The sequence below is a fragment of the Lissotriton vulgaris genome, chromosome 6, assembly GCF_964263255.1.
Source record: "Lissotriton vulgaris chromosome 6, aLisVul1.2, whole genome shotgun sequence".
In the NCBI taxonomy this organism is placed as follows: domain Eukaryota; kingdom Metazoa; phylum Chordata; class Amphibia; order Caudata; family Salamandridae; genus Lissotriton; species Lissotriton vulgaris.
The window spans coordinates 501,848,459-501,872,280 of NC_141694.1; the positions used below are offsets into that span (position 1 = coordinate 501,848,459).

General features: G+C 44.1%; 1 protein-coding gene across 1 annotated transcript in view; it reads right to left on the reverse strand.

Annotated features, from left to right (window-relative positions):
* LOC147707493 (CD109 antigen-like) overlaps window positions 1-23,822 on the reverse strand; it is an 899,009-nt gene that overhangs the window by 388,196 nt on the left and 486,991 nt on the right. The gene's annotated exons all lie outside the window — the stretch shown is intronic.

Sequence of the window (23,822 nt, forward strand, 5' to 3'; positions counted from 1 at the left end):
ATCGACTAGACAACAACGCCCACAACAGCAAGGAATTATTCAACATCGTCAAAGAGTTTACTAACCCCACTGCCAACTCCAACGACATCACTCCCTCTCAAACCCTCTGTGACTCCCTAGCTTCATTCTTCCACGACAAAATCGCTGACATCCACAACAGCTTCGACAACCAACACAGAGACCAACCCACCCAACCTTCTGCCGCACCTTCACCCCCCTTGAACATCCTTAATGACTGGAACCCAATCTCCACTGAGGACACCATCCGCCTGATGAACTCCATCCACTCAGGATCCCCCACAGACCCTTGCCCTCACCACATCTTCAACAAAGCAGACTCCATCATAGCACCACACCTCCGAGACGTCATCAACTGCTCCCTCAACTCCGCCACCTTCCCGGAAAGCTGGAAACACGCCGAACTCAGCGCCCTTCTGAAAAAACCCACAGCTGACCCCACCGAACTCAAAAACTACCGCCCCATCTCGCTTCTTCCATTCCCGGCCAAAGTCATAGAGAAAGCTGTCAACAACCAGCTCGCCGCCTTCCTCGAAACCAACAAATCCCTCGACTCCTCACAATCCGGCTTCCGAGCCAAACACAGCACTGAGACCGCACTCATCGCAGCAACTGACGACATTCGAACTTTACTGGACAATGGAGACACAGTCGCCCTCATCCTCCTCGACCTCTCCGCAGCCTTCGACACAGTCTGTCATAGCACCCTGTTACAACGCCTCAGAAACATCGGAATCCAAGGAAAAGCACTGGAATGGATCACCTCGTTCCTTGCCGGAAGAAATCAGAGAGTCCGCCTCCCACCATTCAAGTCAGAGGCCACTGAAGTCATTTGTGGCGTGCCACAAGGATCTTCACTCAGCCCCACCCTCTTCAACGTATACATGAGCCCCCTCGCGGCCATCGCACGCCAACACAACCTCAACATCATCTCCTACGCTGATGACACTCAACTGATCCTCTCACTCACCAAAGACCCTAACACCGCCAAAACCAACCTACATGAAGGAATGAAAGAAGTAGCCGAGTGGATGAAGCACAGCCGTCTGAAACTGAACTCAGACAAAACAGAAGTCCTTATCTTAGGTACCTCCCCCTCCGCCTGGGACGACTCCTGGTGGCCAGAGGCCCTTGGAAAAGCACCCATCCTGACAGCCCACGCACGGAACCTGGGCGTCATCCTGGACTCCTCACTCTCGATGACCAGACAAGTCAACGCCGTTTCATCATCCTGTTTCAACATTCTTCGCATGCTCAAAAAAACATTTCGCTGGATCCCCACCGAAACTAGGAAAACGGTCACCCACGCACTGGTTACAAGCCGCCTGGACTACGGAAACACCCTATACGCCGGAACCACCGCAAAACTCCAGAAAAAACTCCAACGCATCCAGAACGCATCAGCCAGACTCATACTAGACATACCGCATAAAGACCACATCTCTGATCACCTGAAAAGCCTCCACTGGCTTCCCGTCAATAAGAGGATAACATTCCGCCTCCTAACCCACGCACACAAAGCACTTTACGAACTTGGACCCGAATGCCTCAACACACGACTTTCCTTCTACACCCCCTCCCGCCAGCTACGCTCTTCCAACCAAGCCCTTGCTGCTGTACCTCGCATCAACAAAACCACCATGGGAGGAAGATCCTTCTCCTACCTAGCGGCTAAAACCTGGAACTCACTTCCCACTCGCCTTCGCCTCACTCAGAACCACCTAGCATTCAGAAAGCAACTTAAAACCTGGATATTCGACAAGTAATTCCCCACCCTTCTTCAAGCGCCGTGAGACCCTCTGGGTATGTAGCGCGCTATATAAATTATTTGACTTGACTTGACTTGAAATGTGACGTGATACCTACTTCTTACTCTACGACTAAAGCCAGCATTTTGGGCTACACAATGAAGTAGGCCCCCAAGGGTATGCGTTAATTGGGAATTCTTCTCAATAGAAGCTTTGACCATATGGTTGAATGCACTCTACCATTAATGATCAAACCCCAAGCAAATTCGGAAAACAATGATCCAAACCACAACTATCTCTGTGGAGCAGGGTCTTGGCAGTAAACGTGGGGTGTTACCAGTAATAATGGACTGATAAATCCTCTACCATATAAATGCTGTTGTTAAGGTTTTTATACAGGGAAACAGAGATCAAGACTTTAGCCCAGGACATTACATGCACACACAGAATCTGGAGACCTGCGCCTACTAATTATAGGTTTATACTATCTTGCAAATCAAATATCCCAACTGAAAAACAGGTGTAGACAAAGAGACATCTATCATGAATGCAATAAGTAAAGTAACAGCACCATCTTCTGAAAGCCCAATAATAATAGCTATGGTGTTGGCATAGAAAACATCACACAAACTCCTGGGTGTAAACCCATGGCTTCATACCTTGGCTCCCCTTTGGTACGATATTGAACTACCTACAGGTGGTGTTTCTGTGCAGTGGACTATTTGGAAGATGACCCATATTGAACAGCTAGAACAACTGGCAGTTGCAGAGACATTAAAACTGCTCCATCTGAATTTGGGATTAGACCGACAACTATGGAAGGACGTACAATTGACCAACTAATCTTACTATCCTCCCCTATTCAAAAGTTCATTGGGGCACTAGGGGATTTTAAGCAGTTATGTTAGGCATACACAGGCAGCTAATAAATCATATTCATTCAGAACTCATTCAGGAAAAGGCAGGGAGAGGCCTAGCAATCAGCATTACAACATGAATATTGACTGGAAGATTGATCAACCTTGCTTTTCTCTCACAACTAGCTTCTTATCAAAGACAGATTGAAATGTGCCTAATGTAAAATCCTCCATGTAAGACAATGGCTTATTTATTGAGGTGGATAAGACCACAAACTTATTAAGATAAAACACTGTTTAAACCTTGGCTCATCCCCTTGGTAGCTAGGGCATACAGGTTTAACTTCAGAAAATATGTGAAGTATTTCACAGTAACAAAACAGTTAAAAAGGCAAAACACAACACAAAATCCCACAACTGATTTAGAAAAATAGAGAAAGATTTAATTAGTAAAATGACAATGAAATGACAAAAATCCAATAAGGGGAACTGAACATATTAATTTTTAAACCTTTAAGGCAAAACATGCCAGGCAAAAATAAAGCTCCCATCAATAGCCACTGTTTGTGGTTGACTGGAACCGAGGCGCAATTTCAGGCCGACGGATATGGAGGACAGGTCGGATACACCAAGTGGGTTCGGTCCAAAGAGTTTACCTTGTGGCTTGTCTCAGAAATGGAAGTCAAAATCCTCTAGTAGGACAAAGTTGCCGGCTGTTTCCAATGAAGTCTTCTTGAAGGCAGCTAGCCACTTAACATGGTCCTGCTGACACTGTTGGGTTTGGTGGGAAACGTTCCAAGCATGAGAAATTCAAATTTCACAGCTGCTTAAGTCCTCGCATCGGACATAAATGCCTGGCCATGATTTATACTTTGGGACTTAGTCTTCTTTATGGAGCACAAAATCCACCAGCGGTGCAAGCCTGGAGCGGTATCCCACAAAGCCCTTTTGAAATTGGCCACTGTTTCAGCAAGGTCCTGCCCTTGTATTGGTGACCTTGGAAGTCCATAAATGTTTGAAGTCCAAACACACTGTAGCAAAGCTGGATTTATAAAACTGAAGTTGAAATTGGTTGGAAAAGTTTCCTTCTAGCCTGCTAAAGGTCTTAAGGGGCAGTTTCGATTTTATGTCCCACATCTTTCAAATTTGTTCCAAGATTATGATGGTGAAGGTTGCTGGGTATTGGTCAACTTAAAATTAGATACATTATCTTTGACTCAATTCAATATTTAAGGACTAGTTAAACAAGATCATCCTTCTGGAATCATAAAGAGGCCATTGTAGTTAATATTTTGAATCCTAAAATTATTTTTGGAGAACATTTTAATCAAATACTAGACCTATTTCTAAATAGCAAATCTGAATTTAAATTTCAGCTTTGCATAAAGAGTTTGAAAAAACACTTCTATCTTCATCATTATTTAATGTATGGAGAAGCTATAACCCAGAATCTTTTGAATTTTGTTTTATTCTAATACTCACAGCTCCCTTTCCAGGATCAACTTTTTCTATACCTTTACTACAATGTTCACAATCTGCCAAAATGCGTACCATCCTTTTGTCTGATCATACCCACCTTTTCATCCTATGACATCCCTAATGTTAATGCATAGTCAAATAGATGAGTATTTTAAAATTGCCTTTTGTTAGACAATTGAAGCATTCATAGTTTCAATGACTTTGTTAAATATTTTGTTTTATAAAACCATTGATACCTTCCTACCTAATAATTTGGATGCTTTTAAAGTCTCTCTCCGAGCTTATATGATCTCATGAGTTGCTCATACAAAGACAAAAACAAACCCTCAAAAGTACTTAATAAAATTAAAATACTTGAACACAATTATTTCACCTCAAAATCAAATGCTGAAGACCTTGGCATTTTTTTTTTTTATCTAAAAGAGGGGTTATACCCAATGAAATCCACATGGGACCTGGGTGCTATATGGTGTATAAAAAGAGGGGTCCCTGTGGAATTTTGTGAGTTTGCTGATTTTATTATAGAAAAAACAAATTAGTATATACACAAACACTGTCAATTAATCACAATGAATGAACCATAGTATTTGGTAAATCAAAGTGCCCCAAGAAAGGAAATGGGAGTGGGATAGGGTGATGCTTTGAAGGAAAAGGACAGTGAGGGAATAAAGTTGGTGACAATTTATATATTTCGAAATCAATTCCAAATGACGTACAGTTTCAAGGCTTCAGGTCCCTGAGCCGAAACAAAGGATCATAACATATCCCAAATATTTTAAACAATTTCTGTTGGCACAGAAGTATTCAACTTAATGTGGGCGTGTCAACTGAACAAGAAATGAAGTAGCCGTCGACGTTTCGACCCCACGCTACATTGGTAGGCGTATTTGTTGCCTTACATCGGGGTCTTCATCAGGACAGGGTAAACAAACAGGGGTGCACTACAGTATCTAAAAATGTAAAAACAATAAAGTATAAATTAAGGGGCAAACAATCAATGTCAAGTTACCGTAGTGAGCGGTAACCACATTACTATTACTGTTACCATGGCTGCTTAGAGGCAAAAATGCAGATCGTGTGCCCATTATAAGTGTTACACCTTTAAACCAGAGAGATAAATCAAAACATTGGTACAAATTGAACAATTTCTAACAGTTAACACGCTACCTATAATTGGTATCTCACTTTGTCGTATCTAAGCTGACAAACACAAACGCCAGATTCCTGACTCGGCCAGGGGAAACCAAGCGGTCCAATAAATATTTAGTAAAAAGCCAATGAGGGGTTGACCTTTGAGGGGATGCTTTATTTGAAATAACATATTGAAACGATTGGCAAAAATCTAAAGGGAATTTACAAAAGAAAAAACTGTATGGTATATAGATTGAATTAGATTAGATGTAGACCAAGAAGGATGGCCCTACTTTTCTAAAAGGATGAATCTCTAACTAAATTGTAACAGACAGCACGTACCTGCTCAGAAAGAGCAAAGGGCATGACTGTATCCAGAACAGTCCTGTGTGTCCAGAAGGCTATATTCATGGGTAGGGGGACGAGTATTAATTGAATAAACCTGATTTTAAATCAACAATTCAGACATCGTGTGGGGGTTCGGGCTTACCTAAACAACCCGTGTGGGTTGGCTGTATCCAATTTCTTTGGTTCTAAATACCTCGTTTTTACACACTTTGGTCGAGGTTGTAATTAAAACCACCCAGATGCCAGGGGTGCGTGACTGTATCCAAAACAGTCACGTGTATCCAAAAGACTGTATCTGTGGGCAGGGGGACGAGTATTAGTAACACAACTACGATTTTAACACAAAAATTCAGACATCGTGTGTAAGTTCGGGCTTACCTAAACAGCCCGTGTGGATTGGCTGTATCCAATTTCTTTTAGTCCTAGTACCTCGTTTCTACAAACTTGGGTCGAAGTTGTGAAAAAAACACACCTAGATACCAGAGGTGCGTGACTGTGTTCAAATTAGTCCCGTGTGTCCAGAGGCTGTATCTGTGGGCAGGGGGATGGGTATTAATTAAACCGACACGATTTATAAAGACAAGGATTCAGACATCGTTTGTGGATTACGGCTTACCTAAACAGCCCGTGTGGGACAGCTGTATCCAGTTTCTTAAATCTTCATACCTCGTATTTAACACACTTCGGTCAAACGGCGGTACGTCGCCGAGGGTCGCATGAATCGCGCCGCATCTATGAATGGTGAGAAGTTGTCATTAAAACCACATAGATGCCACGAGTGCGTGCGGGGGCGCCGTTGGAGAGTCAGCTCTTACCTTCACTGTGAAATACACGGAGCTCTGGGTGGCAGCCTTCTCAAGCTTGCTGAATGCTGGCAAGTGGGCAACTGTTAGAAATTGTTCAATTTGTACCAATGTTTTGATTTATCTCTCTGGTTTAAAGGTGTAACACTTATAATGGGCACACGATCTGCATTTTTGCCTCTAAGCAGCCATGGTAACAGTAATAGTAATGTGGTTACCGCTCACTACGGTAACTTGACATTGATTGTTTGCCCCTTAATTTATACTTTATTGTTTTTACATTTTTAGATACTGTAGTGCACCCCTGTTTGTTTACCCTGTCCTGATGAAGACCCCGATGTAAGGCAACAAATATGCCTACCAATGTAGCGTGGGGTCGAAACGTCGACGGCTACTTCATTTCTTGTTCAGTTGACACGCCCACATTAAGTTGAATATTTCTGTGTCAACAGAAATTGTTTAAAATATTTGGGATATGTTATGATCCTTTGTTTCGGCTCAGGGACCTGAAGCCTTGAAACTGTACGTCATTTGGAATTGATTTCGAAATATATAAGTTGTCACCAACTTTATTCCCTCACTGTCCTTTTTCTTCACAGCATCATGCTATCCCACTCCCATTTCCTTTCTTGGGGCACTTTGATTTACCAAATGCTATGGTTCATTCATTGTGATTAATTGAAAGTTTGTGTATATACTAATTTGTTTTTTCTATAATAAAATCAGCAAACTCACAAAATTCCACAGGGACCCCTCTTTTTATACACCATATAGCACCCAGGTCCCATGTGGATTTCATTGGGTATAACCCCTCTTTTAGATAAATTATCTGAGCAGGTGCATACCTGCAAGGTTTTGTGGTTCTTTCAAATTCAAACCTCTTAGAATTCTTTTCTAGAGACCATGGTAGAGAGTGAATTACTTTTGTATACGGAAGACTACATAAACACACTCCTGCAAGACCAGAATAACCAGTTCCTGTCCAATACCAGCTTACAAGTGGATGTTACTTTGAATGACAAAATCACCAGATTGGAGAGACTTGAAAAAAAGCTTATCAGAACACGGCTTCATGGTTACTTGTTTACTAAATACTTGCAAGAAAATATCATCCCGGTAGGTCTCCAAATTAAAATAGAGCCAGCTATTTTCGTCGACGTACCTAAATTCAAAGAGGGATTTAGCTACGTCGCCAATAATTGCTCCCGACACTGGATGGTGTTGGGAGTTGAGACCGCTGCGGAACAAGTACAGACTCTCACCAAAGAAATAGCGGCCCTAAGAGCTGAGATACTTAGGGATAGCACTTTGACAAACGCTAAATCTGCTTTGGAGACTCTAGACGCCACACTAAAAGAGTTTGATGTCACCACTCAAACTAAGAAATTAGAAAAATTGGCCAAGGATCTGAGAGCATTCGACAAAAAAAGTGTCTATCCATATCTTCAACCCGACTACTATAAACAGGACAACCAAGGCAGATTTGCTAACCGAGGCAGAGGGGGATACAGAGGTAGGAGAGCATGCACCACGTTCTCCGACTCCTCCTATAGTTCTGGAAGTGAATCTGAACCTTCAACACCTGGTCCCTCATACAATTATCCGTACTCGGATTTCAACTACCCACCATATCCACCACCACCTCCTCATTTTTTAGGCAGAGGTCAGATGCAATGGAGACCCCCCCGAGGCCGGGGAAACTGGTCTGGAGGACAACAACGTGGACAACAATCCAACACGGGCAATCAGAACGCAGGTCGGGGCCTTGCCCAGAAACAAGTCACCTTCCGCCCCGAGAACCATGGGGAAATATCAACAAGGAGAAACACCTACCGGTGGTGACAAGTGGACCCGCACATGCTACCGCTAATCCCATAGTGAATATTTCAAAATACCAACTATCTGAGGAGGAATAAAAGGTGCTGAGCAAAGGTCTCTCTTATGTCCCAACCACCCTCCCGAATAGATTTCAACTAAAAACAGAACTGTTTAACTTTTTCAGAAAGATTCGTCTCAGGTACTTCTTCAGACATGCTACTGCTACATTGAGATCATCTGTAACTGGACTGAGGGAACCATCAACCTTCTTTCCGCCATCTTATGCAATCAGTAACAAGATTCTTGCATTCGAAGACTTGGTCATCCAAGAAGTAGAGAACATAGTCAACAAACCGAAATACATCAGATTCAACTTAAGTGCAAACCAAAAATTGGCACTTAGAAGTCTGAAAGACAATGCTGATATAGTCATCAAGCCCGCCGACAAAGGCGGGGCTATTGTGATTCAGGACACGATTGCTTATAAAAAATGAAATCTATAGGCAACTCAATGATGGAGTCAGTTATAAACTCATTCGTAGTGACCCCTCAAAAGATCTAGCCTTACTGACACTTCAAACCACACAAAAAGGTCTGGAAGAAGGTTTTTTATCACAGCAAGAATTTAAATTTCTGAATCTCAGTCACCCACGGCTAGCAACGATTTACACTCTACCAAAGGTGCACAAAGGCTTAAGTAACCCTCCTGGACGCCCAATAGTTTCCGGATGTGGCTCTATGCTAGAACCACTCAATCAATATATTGACTTCTTCTTAAAGCCTTTGGCCGTAAGAACCAGGACATACCTCCGGGACACAACCCAGGTCATCAAACTGATAGATCAGAGACCATTTGATCCAGAAACTCAATTGCTAGTAACCTGCGACATAGTGTCATTGTACACCAGTATTCCTCAGCTTGACGCTATCGCGGTTATGGAGAAGGCCCTTGACACTAGGACTGCTCCAGTTCCAGTACCCACTTACTTCATCATTGAACTTTTGAGAATAGCTATGATGAAAAACTTTTTCATGTTTCAACACAAGTTTTTTCTCCAAATCAAGGGAGTAGCGATGGGGGCGACTTTTGCCCCCAATCTGGCAATACTGTATATGGACGATTACGAGAATCTGGTCATTTTTAGCGACATGAACCCATTCGGACACCACATAACTATGTGGGTCCGATATATTGATGATGTGCTCTGCCTATGGAATGGCACCAAAGAAGATCTCACGTCATTCCATAACTGGCTGAATACACAGAGCACAGACATCCAGTTCACTCTTGAAGCCAATAAGGAGGAAATTGCGTTTCTGGACATCACTATCTATGTCAATCCTGAGACCAAATTACTTGAAACAACCTTGTATCGCAAAGCGACTGAGCGAAATTCTTTACTGGAATATAATAGTCATCACCCCAGGGGATTACGCGATAACCTCCCTGTGGGTCAATTCCTTAGAATTCGACGCAATTGCTCCTCCAAAGAGAACTACATGGTCGAATCGCAGAACCTAACAGACCGACTAACAGCACGAGGCTATCCCACACGTTTAGTAAAACGTGCACGTAAAAGAGCATGGTATAGCCCTCGGGAGGCCCTACTGAACTGCGAAACAAAAGAGGATCGAGCTGGGGAGCGAGTCATCTGTGTTACCACATTTTCCACCCGCAGCAATGACATCAAGAAAATCATCAATAAACATTGGCGGCTAGTAGCAGATGATATTGGACAACAAGCACCACCATTACATTCCTTCAAAAGAGCGCGCAGTATCAGGGACCAGGTTGTACAATCATTCCTTTCGGTACCACCGAATCCTACCATTCAATCACTATGGCATCTTCCTCACATTGCGGGACACACTAGGTGTGGGTCATGCACAGCATGTGCAACTACAATTCAGACCAAAGATTTGACATATAGAGGAAAAACCTACACACTGAAATCACACACCAACTGCAACACCTCGAATGTAATTTACTGGATTAAGTGTCCTTGTCACTTAGCATATGTAGGCCAGACCCAGCAAAAGGTCAAAGCCCGTATTCTACAACATGGCAGTAGAATAAGATGCAGAGTACAAGGTGCCCCTCTAGTAGATCACTGCACTTTGAAAGGCCACACCCCAGAAACCTTACAATGGCTGGTACTAGAGAAAATCAATCTGGGCCCTAGGGGTGGGGACATTGCTCGAATCCTAACCTTAAGAGAATCCAAATGGATGACAATCCTGGATACGATTCAAAATGGGTTAAATGAGTCAGAGAGCAGTCATGCCCAGTTAGCTAGCTTTGGTCGCTGACGTGCCCGATCTGTATTGTCATATCTGATATCTGGAGTTTACTAACATGCTATCGTTCACGAAATGGCACTTTAGAAGACAGCAGTAACAAATCGCTTTTGACCCTCCTGCGAGAGAGGTCCTGAGCATAGGATAATCACACTGTTAAAATGTTTTAATATAGAAGGTATCGAATTTGTGTACTATAGAATGTTAACAGATGATAACAGTTGTTGATCGTCCCCCTGTGGGGAAAGGCACCTACATCTCAGATTTTAGACCTTTCCATATGTATTCATTGAAAGAGATTTTCACACTCATGTCTGAGAGGTGCATCGATTCACGAATGCTTATTGTTATCTGTACTGAGAATACAATGAATCTGCATGCTACCACATAACTCAGCTAATACCTTGGCCAATGTGCTCATGCAATACCCCATCCGAACAAGTGCAACGCCCCTCACCGCGGCGTTGCGGAGGTTTACCAGTATTGTTCTGACTAACCCGGAAAAGACATTAGAGCGTCAAGTTGCCTAGAGCAACGATCCGGATTCGTTGTCCTTCCTCAGTTTTCATATACTCCCCAACACTACACGCCCACTTGCCGGCATTCAGCAAGCTTGAGAAGGCTGCCACCCAGAGCTCCGTGTATTTCACAGTGAAGGTAAGAGCTGACTCTCCAACGGCGCCCCCGCACGCACTCGTGGCATCTATGTGGTTTTAATGACAACTTCTCACCATTCATAGATGCAGCGCGATTCATGCGACCCTCGGCGACGTACCGCCGTTTGACCGAAGTGTGTTAAATACGAGGTATCAAGATTTAAGAAACTGGATACAGCTATCCCACACGGGATGTTTAGGTAAGCCCTAATCCACAAACGATGTCTGAATCCTTGTCTTTATAAATCGTGTCGGTTTAATTAATACCCGTCCCCCTGCCCACAGATACAGCCTCTGGACACACGGGACTAATTTGAACACAGTCACGCACCTCTGGTATCTAGGTGTGTTTTTTTCACAACTTCGACCCAAGTGTGTAGAAACGAGGTACTAGGACTAAAAGAAATTGGATACAGCCAATCCACATGGGCTGTTTAGGTAAGCCCGAACTTACACACGATGTCTGAATTTTTGTGTTAAAATCGTGGTTGTGTTACTAATACTCGTCTCCCTGCCCACAGATACAGTCTTTTGGATACACGTGACTGTTTTGGATACAGTCACGCACCCCTGGCATCTGGGTGGTTTTAATTACAACCTCGACCAAAGTGTGTAAAAACGAGGTATTTAGAACCAAAGAAATTGGATACAGCCAACCCGCACGGGTTGTTTAGGTAAGCCCGAACCCCCACACGATGTCTGAATTGTTGATTTAAAATCAGGTTTATTCAATTAATACTCGTCCCCCTACCCATGAATATAGCCTTCTGGACACACGGGACTAGTCATGCCCTTTGCTCTTTCTGAGCAGGTACGTGCTGTCTGTTACAATTTAGTTAGAGATTCATCCTTTTAGAAAAGTAGGGCCATCCTTCTTGGTCTACATCTAATCTAATTCAATCTATATACCATACAGTTTTTTCTTTTGTAAATTCCCTTTAGATTTTTGCCAATCGTTTCAATATGTTATTTCAAATAAAGCATCCCCTCAAAGGTCAACCTCTCATTGGCTTTTTACTAAATATTTATTGGACCGCTTGGTTTCCCCTGGCCGAGTCAGGAATCTGGCGTTTGTGTTTGTCAGCTTAGATACGACAAAGTGAGATACCAGTTATAGGTAGCGTGTTAACTGTTAGAAATTGTTCAATTTGTACCAATGTTTTGATTTATCTCTCTGGTTTAAAGGTGTAACACTTATAATGGGCACACGATCTGCATTTTTGCCTCTAAGCAGCCATGGTAACAGTAATAGTAATGTGGTTACCGCTCACTACGGTAACTTGACATTGATTGTTTGCCCCTTAATTTATACTTTATTGTTTTTACATTTTTAGATACTGTAGTGCACCCCTGTTTGTTTACCCTGTCCTGATGAAGACCCCGATGTAAGGCAACAAATAAGCCTACCAATGTAGCGTGGGGTCGAAACGTCGACGGCTACTTCATTTCTTGTTCAGTTGACATGCCCACATTAAGCATTAAGTTGAATACTTCTGTGTCAACAGAAATTGTTTAAAATATTTGGGATATGTTATGATCCTTTGTTTCGGCTCAGGGACCTGAAGCCTTGAAACTGTACGTCATTTGGAATTGATTTCGAAATATATAAGTTGTCACCAACTTTATTCCCTCGCTGTCCTTTTCCTTCACAGCATCACGCTATCCCACTCCCATTTCCTTTCTTGGGGCACTTTGATTTACCAAATACTATGGTTCATTCATTGTGATTAATTGACAGTGTTTGTGTATATACTAATTTGTTTTTTCTATAGGAAGACCTTGGCATAGCTGAAATTGAGCTGAGCAAACTTTCGAACATTGATGCTGCTAACGTCCAAATGTGCGTCACACCTAAATTTCTTGTTGTTCGTAATTAGTATGGTAAAATGCTAGCTAACTAGCTGACGCTTAAGAAGGAGCACAAACCGGCTGTATTATTAATTAATCTGATAATTTCATTGCTATTGCTAATACTGAAATATCCTCCGTGTTTGAAAAATACAGATGATGTTAATCCATTATGTCAAGATTTTCTCTGATCTCTAAACCAGTCTTATGGCATACTCACCGTAAAGCCATTGAAACAGATCTTCGTCTCCGGGAAACCTTAACTGACTCTGATTAGAAATTCAATGGAGTTTTTTTCTGATGTCTAATCTACTTTTATTCACAAACTGTTAAATCTGTATAGTTCTTTCCGTCGAGGGAGCGACCCTCGACCCTGTTCACAGGCCAGGTCGCTCCCCCACCGCGTCATCGTCCCCCTTGCTGCCTCTGTTTGGATTCCTGCCTTTTCCCGCCGTTTTCACGCTTTCTAGCTCCCGCCACTGCCTCCCCTGCGGCCCCGCCCCGCGCCTGATTAGCCACCCGCTCCCCCTCCCAGCTGCTCCTCCCTCCCTCGCACCCTTCTTAATGGAGGCCGCTGCGCACGAAGGGAGCGACCCTTGACCCTGTTCACAGGCCAGGTCGCTTCCCCACCGCGTCAGCGTCCCCCTTGCTGCCTCTGTTTGGATTCCTGCCTTTTCCCGCTGTTTTTGCGCGTTCCAGCTCCCGCCGCTGCCTCCCCTGCGTCCCCGCCCCCTGCGCCTGATTAGCCACCCGCTCCCCCTCCCAGCTGCTCCTCCTGCCCTTGCACCCTTCTTAATGGAGGCCGCTGCGCACTAAGGGAGCGACCCTCGACCCTGTTCACAGGCCAGGTCGCTCCCCCACCGCGTCAGCGTCCCCCTTGCTGCCTCTGTTTGGATTCCTGCCTTTTCCCGCCGTTTTCGTGCTTTCCAACTCCCGCCGCTGCCTCCCCTGCGGCCCCACCCCCGTGCCTGATTAGCCACCAGCTCCCCTCCCAGCTGCTGCTCCCTCCCTCGCACCCTTCTTAATGGAGGCCGCTGCGCACTAATGGAGCGACCCTCGACCCTGTTTACAGGCCAGGTCGCTCCCCCACTGTGTCAGCGTCCTCCTTGCTGCCTCTGTTTGGATTCCTGCCTTTTTCCGCCGTTTTCAGGCTTTCGAGCTCCTGCCGCGGCCTCCCCTGCGGCCCCGCCCCCGCGCCTGATTAGCCACCTGCTCCCCCTCCCAGCTGCTCCTCCCTCCCTCGCACCCTTCTTAATGGAGGCTGCTGGGAAGCGGGCGCGCCGCTGGCGCGCTGAAGGCGCGGCTAAGGCAAGCCCGTCTGTGCCCGTCCGCGCCTGGACTGCGCCCTGCGCCAGACCCCCTGGACCCACGCTCACCACGACGCCAGACTCAGATACGGTGCCGAATCCCTCCACGCACTCAACGCCGGCCGACAACACCTGCTTCCAGGTCGCCCCGAAATGGACCGACGAACCCTTCTCCTGCCGCACCTGCAGCTTCACCTGCGACAGACCCACCAAACCTCCTAGAACTAGACCCAACCACCTCCGCTGCATTCTGCTCAACACCCACTCCGCACACAAACACGCCGTCGAGCTCTGGGACCTGCTCAACACCTTCGCCCCAGTCGTGGCCTTCCTCACCGAGACCTGGTGGAATGACTCCTCGGCACCCGACATCGTCATAGCCATCCCGGACGGCTACAAGATCACCCGCAGGGACCGCACCAATGGAATCGGAGGAGGAATAGCCATTGTTTACAAGTCCACCCTCAAGGTCACCACCCACGCAGACGACACCCTCAACACCGCCGAAAACCTGCACTTCCGGATCCACACCAACCCCAACACCACCCTCAGAGGAACACTTATCTACAGACCCCCCGGACCCCGGGCTCAGTTCAGCAACTCCATCGCCTACCTCGCCAGCCCCCACGCACTCGCCTCCACAGACTACATCCTCCTCGGGGACCTGAATTTCCACCTTGAGAACAACAACGACGCCAACTCCGCCACTCAGATCGAAAACCTCGCCAACCTCGGCCTCAGACAACTCGTCACCGCACCCACCCACGCCGCAGGCCACACGCTGGACGCCGTCTTCTCCACAAGCACCCATGTCGCCTTCCTTCGACCACACCTCCGAACCCCACTGGACCGACCACCGCTGCATCCACTTCACCTTCTAAAAACCAACCACGCACCATCGCACCCAACAGCAGCCGCACTGCCACTGGAACAAAGTCACCGAAGACCAGCTGACCACCACCCTCGCCCAGAACCCACCTATCGACCTCACCTGCCCTGACGCCGCAACCCGCAACCTCAGACAGTGGATCAATGACTGTGCCAACACCCTCGCCCCACTCAGGAGACCATCTAACGACGCCAGCAGGAGAGCCACCTGGTTCACCGACGACCTCCTGACCTCCAAACGCGCCTGCCGCAAGCTGAAGAAAAAATGGCTCCACAAACGAACGCCAGAAAACCACGCAGCCCACAAGGACGCCACCCGCAGACATCACCACCTCATCAGTCTAGCCAAGAGATCCTCCTTCAAAGACTGCCTGGATAACAACGCACATGACAGCAAAGAGCACTTCCGCATCGTGAAAGAACTCTCCAATCCCGACGCCAGCGCCAACGACATCCCGCCCTCACAAGAACTGTGCGACTCACTGGCCATCTTCTTCCACCGCAAGATCGCTGACATCCACGACAGCTTAAACTCCACGACCGCACCAACGATGCCCAACCCCACCACCCCCGCGATCACCAACAGCGCCAACCACCTGACCTCCTGGACCAACACAAATGACGAAGAGACACGCAAGATCATGAACTCCATCCACTCAGGATCTCCGTCAGACCCCTGTCCACACCACGTATTCAACAAAGCAGACGCGGCCATCGCACCCCAACTACGGAAGGTCATCAACATCTCCTTCGAAAAAGCAACATATCCAGAAAGCTGGAAGCACGCCAAAATCAACGCCCTCCTCAAAAAGCCCAAGGCGGACCCCAAGGACCTCAAGAACTTTCGACCCATCTCCCTGCTCCCGTTCCCGGCAAAAGTCATTGAGAAAATCGCCAGCATTCAACTGACCCGCCACCTCGAAGACAACAACATCCTGGACCCGTCCAAATCCGGATTCAGATGAAACCACAGCACCGAGACAGCCCTCATCGCCGCCACAGACGACATCAGACGGCAACTGGACAATGGCGAAACAACAGCCCTCATCCTCCTGGACCGGTCAGCCGCATTTGACACGGTCTGCCACCGCACCCTAAAGGCGCGCATCCAAAAAAGCCAGAATCCAAGAGAAGGCCCTTGACTGGACCACGTCCTTCCTCTCCGGCAGAACCCAGAGCGTCTGCCTCCCACCCTTCTGGTCAGAAGCCACCAACATCATCTGCGGCGTCCCCCAGGGCTCATCCCTCAGCCCGACGCTGTTCAACATCTACATGGCCCCCCTCGCACAAGTGGCCCGCCACCACAACCTCAACATCATCTCCTACGCCGACGACACCCAGCTCATCCTCTCCCTCACCAAGGACCCCCACACCGCCAAAACCAACATGCATGAGGGCATGAAGGCCATCGCCGACTGGATGAAGAGCAGCCGTCTGAAACTGAACTCGGACAAGACAGAGGTCCTCATCCTCAGACCCACCCCCACAGCCTGGGACGACTCCTGGTGGCCGACCGCGCTAGGAACAGCACCGACACTAACCGACCACGCCCGCATCCTTGACTCCTCCCTCTCCATGTCCAAACAAGTCAACGCCGTCTCCTCCTCCTGCTACAACACCCTACGCTTGCTCCGCTGGATCTACAAATGGATCCCAACCGAAACACGAAAAACTGTGACGCAGGCCCTCGTCAGCAGCAGACTGGACTTCAGCGACGCACTCTACGCAGGAAACCCAGCCAAACACCGACGGCGGCTACAACGCACCCAAAACACCTCCGCCGGACTGATAGTCAACACCCCCCGCCGCAGCCACATCACCCCCCTCCTGAGAGACCTGCACTGCCTCCCCATCGACAAGAGGATCACCTTCAAGCTCCTCACCCACGCACACAAGGCACTCCACAATGCCGGACCAGCCTACCTGAACAGCAGACTCAGCTTCTACACCCCCACCCGCCAGCTCCGCTCTGCCAGCCTCGCCCTCGCAGATGTCCCCTGCATCCAACGCACGACCGCCGGCGGCAGATCCTTCTCTTACCTTGTCGCCAATACCTGGAACACCCTCCCCACCCACCTACGTCAGACCCAAGACCTACTCGCCTTCAGAAGACTCCTCAAGACTGGGCTCTTCGAGCAGTAGCGGCACCCCACCCCCCACCCCTCAGCGCCTTGAGACCCTCACGGGTAAGTAGCGCGCTTTACAAGTACCTTGATTGATTGATTGATTGATAGCTCACATTCTGGTAGTACTTTCTTAAATGCATTCATCACAGTAATAGCAAAAACAAAACAAAGAACCTAAACAGAGAACAAATTACAAGCACATCGGATTAATTTGTTATGATTGCACAACGTATGCAAGACATTCGCAGTGTGTTGTGAATCTGTCATGCAATACCTCATAAAAAACTGACCCATCAGGATTTATTACGTGTAGATTGCCAACTGATAATAGACACGTCGTTTTCAATTGCCTCCATGGCTAAGATCCCAATAGCAGCAATATTACTTGATGCCGAAAAAGCATTTGGAAGTGTTATTTGGCAATATATTTTTAGGACTCTTAAATGGTTTGGTTTTGGTACACATTTTATTTAATTTGTTCAATTGTTATATTCTCCTCCTAAAACCAGTGTTTTTGTAAACAATTGTTTTTCTTATTTTAATTTGTCTCACAGAACTAGAAAGAGAAGTCCCTTTTCTCCTTCATTGTTTGCAATATTTTTGAAACCCTTCCTGGAACACTTGAGAAATAATTCCCTCATTAATGATTTGGACTTGGAATTTCAGCTTATACTGATTACATTTTACTCTTCATATAAAATCCCTCTATTTTGTTGCAACCTTTCGTGGATGTGGTCCAAGTGTATTAACAAATACCTTGTTATACATTAAACTTAAATAAGACAAACATTCTCCCTCTTAAAGCACAGCAGAGAATATATGTGTGATTGTTTTACCTTTGTATGGATCTCTATAAAGAATAAATATTTACGTATTTGGTTGTCACCCAATATCAAGAAAACAATCCAGTTTAGTATCTCTTTTCTTAAAACAAAGATTCATTATTTGTTATTAATGTGTTATCTTCTTTCACTTGAATGGTGGGGAAGATTAGACACCATCAAAATGATGATTGTCCTCCACATTCTGTTTTTGCTATCAGCCTTACCTTTTAAGATTCAGAATGTTGTTTTTAAATATTGTGCAAAATTCCCATGGAATAAGAAACCCCTCAAATTGCTCTTTTAAAACTTAAATAGACAAAAGTTGAAGGTGGTGTTAGGTTCAATATCCTTAAATTATAGAAATCCTCTTTCATTATCGGGCAAGCTTGTGCATTAATATCTAATTATAATGAAAGTTCCTTCACCCTTCTAGGTTATATCTATACGCACATTCTTTGCTGATTTGTCTTTTCAAGAAATTATTCACATATCTAATTGGTATGTTTTACACAGATATCATATGTTAAAATATATACGTTTTATTGTTCATAGATATCTCTTAAATGAATACGCCACCAATAGATGATACTTCTTTTCAATAATCTGGGATAATAAATACCTAAAAATCGATAATAAGCCTTTCGATTGGAAGCATTGGACAGAAAAGAGTATTTCCGGGATTAATCAAATATGGGATTATAATACCTACTGAGACATTATTAAGCTTGGACTCATAACCTAACATTTTTTTTAAGTAATACATGTTATTGAGTGCCTTCCTTTCAACTTTTCTTTCTGGATCCTCAAGATGGACTGTTCTTCTGGGGAGTAGGGTTACTACTGATTTGAATAAAGCAAGTCTATGTCTAGAGTGGCACTGTGGGTGAAAAATAGATGGGTTGGAATGCTACCAAGAAAGACTGCTAGGTTTTAGGTTTTTGCAAGCATTTCTCCCATTACCTTTAAGGTGTATTAAGTAATGCCCAACATGGCCAAGGGTATGCCCAGACGTGGGTTCCTTGTTCGCTGTGCTATAGGATTCAAGCTATACTTAGTGACAAGGCCTAAATAGGCTAAAACCAATCTGGGGTTGCACGTGGTCTCTTCACGAGGAGCCCTAGCCTTTGCAGTTCGGGATGGTCTGTACGCATGAGGAGCCAGGGCAGTATGGATTTGCATAAGGTGGATCTTTGTCTAGAATGACAAAGGGGGTAAAAAACGATGGGTTGGAATTCTATCCTCAGTGATTTCCACTGGCTATAGGGTTTTCAAACATTCCTCCCATCATCTTTTGTGTAAATATTACACCCAAGGATGCCATTATTTACAGATTAAGTCATCACCCTACTGATAATATAACTAAATCCCAGTTGAAGTCTTGTGGGACTGGGAATAGGATATTCAGCATGAGTTTGATGTGCAACTTTGGAACAAACTTTGGCTTAAATTATTGAAAACCTGCAATTCAGCTAGTATTACTCAGTCATTGTTTTTCATTTACAATAGATTACTTCTTACTTCAGTTCACATTTAAAAGTAAGGTTTTCTTTTACTAACCTAAGCTGATCATATAGTAATAAAGAAGGTGCACTTCATACGTTATTTTATTCTAAATATGTTAATATTGGAAATTCATATGTCTTAATTGTTTTGAGATTTTCTAATTTAATGTCCCCTTTTTTTGGTGATATATTCATGAGCTACAATTCTATTATAAATGTACTTACAATGTTAGCTTATTAGACCTCTTTATGCTCTGAGCAATGAGCAATGCAATATCGCCCGGTGCCCCAATACCAGGAACGTGGAAATGGGCTGAAATTGTCTCCATCCACAAAAAGGGCAGCAAACAAACCTGAGAACTACAGGCCAATTAGCCTGATAGACATACTCCAAAAAATGTATGCCAGGCAGGTACTGAACAGGCTTAACGCCTGGCTAGAGACAAATAGCATACTGTCCCCATACCTGGCAGGGTTTAGATCCAGTACTAGTACAATAGATCAAGTCTTCAGACTCCTGTGTATTATCTGGAAATATGTTAAAATCAGGAAGGGGCTCATTTATGTGGCATTTGTTGACCTGAGGGCAGCATTTGACCTCGTACCCAGATGCTTACTGTGGGAGTCACTTGAAAAACAAGGTGCCCCCCTGAATTTGGTTATACAGCTAAAAAGGTTACATAACGGGAACTATGCGATAGTCCGCTAGGGTATGAATGAGGAACTAACAAAGCCAATCCCAATAGAGAGAGGAGTGATACAGGGTTGTGTACTTGCTCCCACCCTGTTCTTACTCCTATATTAATGATGCAGTGGACCACCTAAAAGACCAAGCATACAATCCTCCAAGGCTAAATGCGAATTTTGTGCTGGCGCTGCTCTTCGCAGACGACACCATTCTGATATCACAGACCATGAAGGGGCTACAAAATATGTTGCACAGGTTTAATAGATACTGTACAGAAAAGGGCTCAGAAATAAATGCAAATAAAACTAAGTACATGGCCATAAACCCACAAAAGACCCTTAAAAAGAATCTTGTGGTCAGTAATGAGAAAATAGAATATGCCACTAATTTTATTTATTTGGGCATATTACTAGACGCAAAACTAGCCTGGAACCAGCAAATAAACCACTCAGTTTTAAGATTAGACCAAGGATCAGGGGCAGTCCTTAAGAAGTACAGCTCAACTACAAGCAATGCTGTGACCCCAGCACTCAAGATATACAAATGTAAGGTCCAGGCTGCAGCATTGTATGGATGGATGAGAATTATAGGGCACAAGCGACATCAGACATCTAACAGCTGGGGAAAACAAGTTTGCAAGGAGATTATTAGGATTACCCCAATCAACACCACTTGTTCCAATGTTAAACAAACTAAATTGAAGCAAATAGGTCATCTCGCAACTCTACGTCCACTGCTCTATTGGATACGGCTATGGACTATGCCGGAATAACTAGCATATAGAGTAGGTGCATGCAGATTACTGGATATTGATTTGTCTAACCTTTCCAAGGTTAAGATTTGTCCGGAAATGGCTGATTGGGGTAGGTCTTGAATCATGCTGGACTAAAGCACATAATTTAACACCAAGTTGTAAAGGCAATCTAAAGGGTATTTATTGGCAATATACATTGAATGCACTCCACTCTGACCCAAGATTAGGAAGGTTAACAAGTGAATTCCTTTCTATTAAGCCAAGTCCGAATCGCGAGGATTTCCTTGACCATATACAACCTTTCCTAGCAAGAATTCTGTATCTAAAGTTAAGATATAACACATTACAGATCAAGAGATATACAGTAAAATGGGGGGGGGGGGATCTTGCCTGTTTCCTATGCACTAGATGCACTTTAGGGCCTACAAACAACATCGAAAACATTGCACATATTTTGGGTTTTTTCCCCAGCGTAAGATAGGGCAAGGAGCAAATGGATTCGACCACTATGTAATTCGTAGGGATTCAGAAAACATCAAGAGGCGCTGAGGGTACTGACAACAAGTACCCTACTGCATGTCATAGTTGCGCTATCAAGATATTTGTTTATAGTGGGTCTAATTAGGAAGAGAATGTGGCTAGAGTTGTGATATACTAATGACCAAGATATATGCAACCGTGAAACTTACCTTGGACTGTATGAATAATTAGACATTACTCTATGTGTATTTTAAAAAGGTTTTATTGAATGAAATTGTTTTACTATAATTGCCAATTTTATTGAAATTATGTAACATTTGGCTGAAACATTTTAGATTATTTTATGGACGATGTTTTACAATGAAATCTTTTAGGGCCTTTAGCCGAAATAAATAATTTATAAGATAAGACCTCTTTATTGCCATTGCTTTTAATCAAAGAACCTCTTGTTGGAAGCATGTTTCCAAATTGTCTTTTTAATATTGCTAAAACCATATTCAATAACCCTAAGCATAATAGAGCATTTACTTTGGAAAAAAATAGCAAAATTAGAAATGACTTGTTTTGGCTGCCATTGCTTACATTTTAGTCTAACAGTAACACAATAACTGATGCATTAAATCTGTCCTGATTATCTCTTTCTATTGTGTTTCTCCTCTTATCCATGTTTTCTTTCCTCTTATCTTTTATTTTCCTACATTTTAAAGAGCGGTATATTTTACCCTTAACATAAAAATGAAGTTCTTATGATAGATATGTTGTTTTCTTATTCATGGTTTATTCCTTGTACTTTTATTGCCTCAAATTTATTTTTAAAACCACTAAAATTAAAGGACAGCTGAAAGAGACTGGGAGCCTCTGACCTGTTAACATGCAAAAACCGCATCCTACTAATGTAAAAAAATGGAAGGTTTCCCATCTTGTGCACATCCATAATGCATAGTATCTATATTATAGATGTTCTCAGTGTGAACTAGGTGCTAGACAGTTTTGAAGCATCTAGTACCCATATTTCCAAAATCTGACTCTGTACACCATTGACATTATTTTTCCAAGTAAGCCAAAATGTTAACAAAAATGTATGTATACCCACCACTAATTATGCAATGCACTATGTTAAAAAATGTACAGTTATGGTAGTAATACTTTCTTTCTGGCATAATAATAAATCAAGACCCCGCCTCCATTATTAGGCTTTGCACCTTTGCTCAATGGACAACAACCTATTACATTTGACCCTGTTGCAGGGATTCTGCTCGGGAACAGAAATATTCTTGGGATCATAGAAAATCTGCAAGTAGGGACTGAATCACCATACCACCTCAGCATCTATGAGCCCGAGTCCGACTAGCTATAATACCTCCTAACCTAACCAGAAAGACAAGTGGGTTGGCACCCCAGAACACAACACTATCGACCCTCTGAGTGATCGCAGTAACAGAACACTTTCTTTCACTCTCTTACTCGAACCTGACCACAATAAGATAAACCAGATACACAATGGAAGTTTATAACATTTATTTAAACTATTGTGCTGTAAAATGCTGTATTTTGTGTCACCATAAGAAGACAAATTCACATCAAAAATATTGGTAGCATGGTTAGCAAACCAAATACCATGAAAAGCCCTTTCATGTTATAAGACAGATTAGTCTAACCCCCCTCCCTTCCTAATGAAGATAAATGATTATATATCAAAGATCTCTTGGATTATTGGCGAACCCTATTACTTAACATACATAGGTGGATGTCCTACATCTCAGCAGATGCAGCAGTCTTGTCTCAAGACCTTTGTTCTCAGAGTGGGTTTTTAGAACTCCTGTCCTCAGTTATATGAAAAGACATGTTTTCTCACAAACAGCAGCTGCAATCTCCTATTATTTTTAGATGCTAGCGCCAGACCAGAGAACATAACAAGGGGCATTGTTGTTTGACCTCTCTGTTGTGTTTAGACTAAATCCCAGGAAAAGAAAAGAACACAAAAACATATGCAGGTTCTGTGTGACAATGCAATGTGGCAAAAAGTCAAGCATGTTTATATAGTAACAGGTGCAAAGAAATTTGGTCTACAATGTGCAAACCTAGGCTAACACAGGCAAAACGACAATGGGGCATGCAGGAAATGCACAACAACCCCTGTTCCTTGTAGAGTAACATGGCAAGAATGTTATGATTTCTTCCCGTTATATTTTTAATGTATGATGTTTCATTTATGTTTACATTGAAGATATAAATATGTGTCAAGCAAG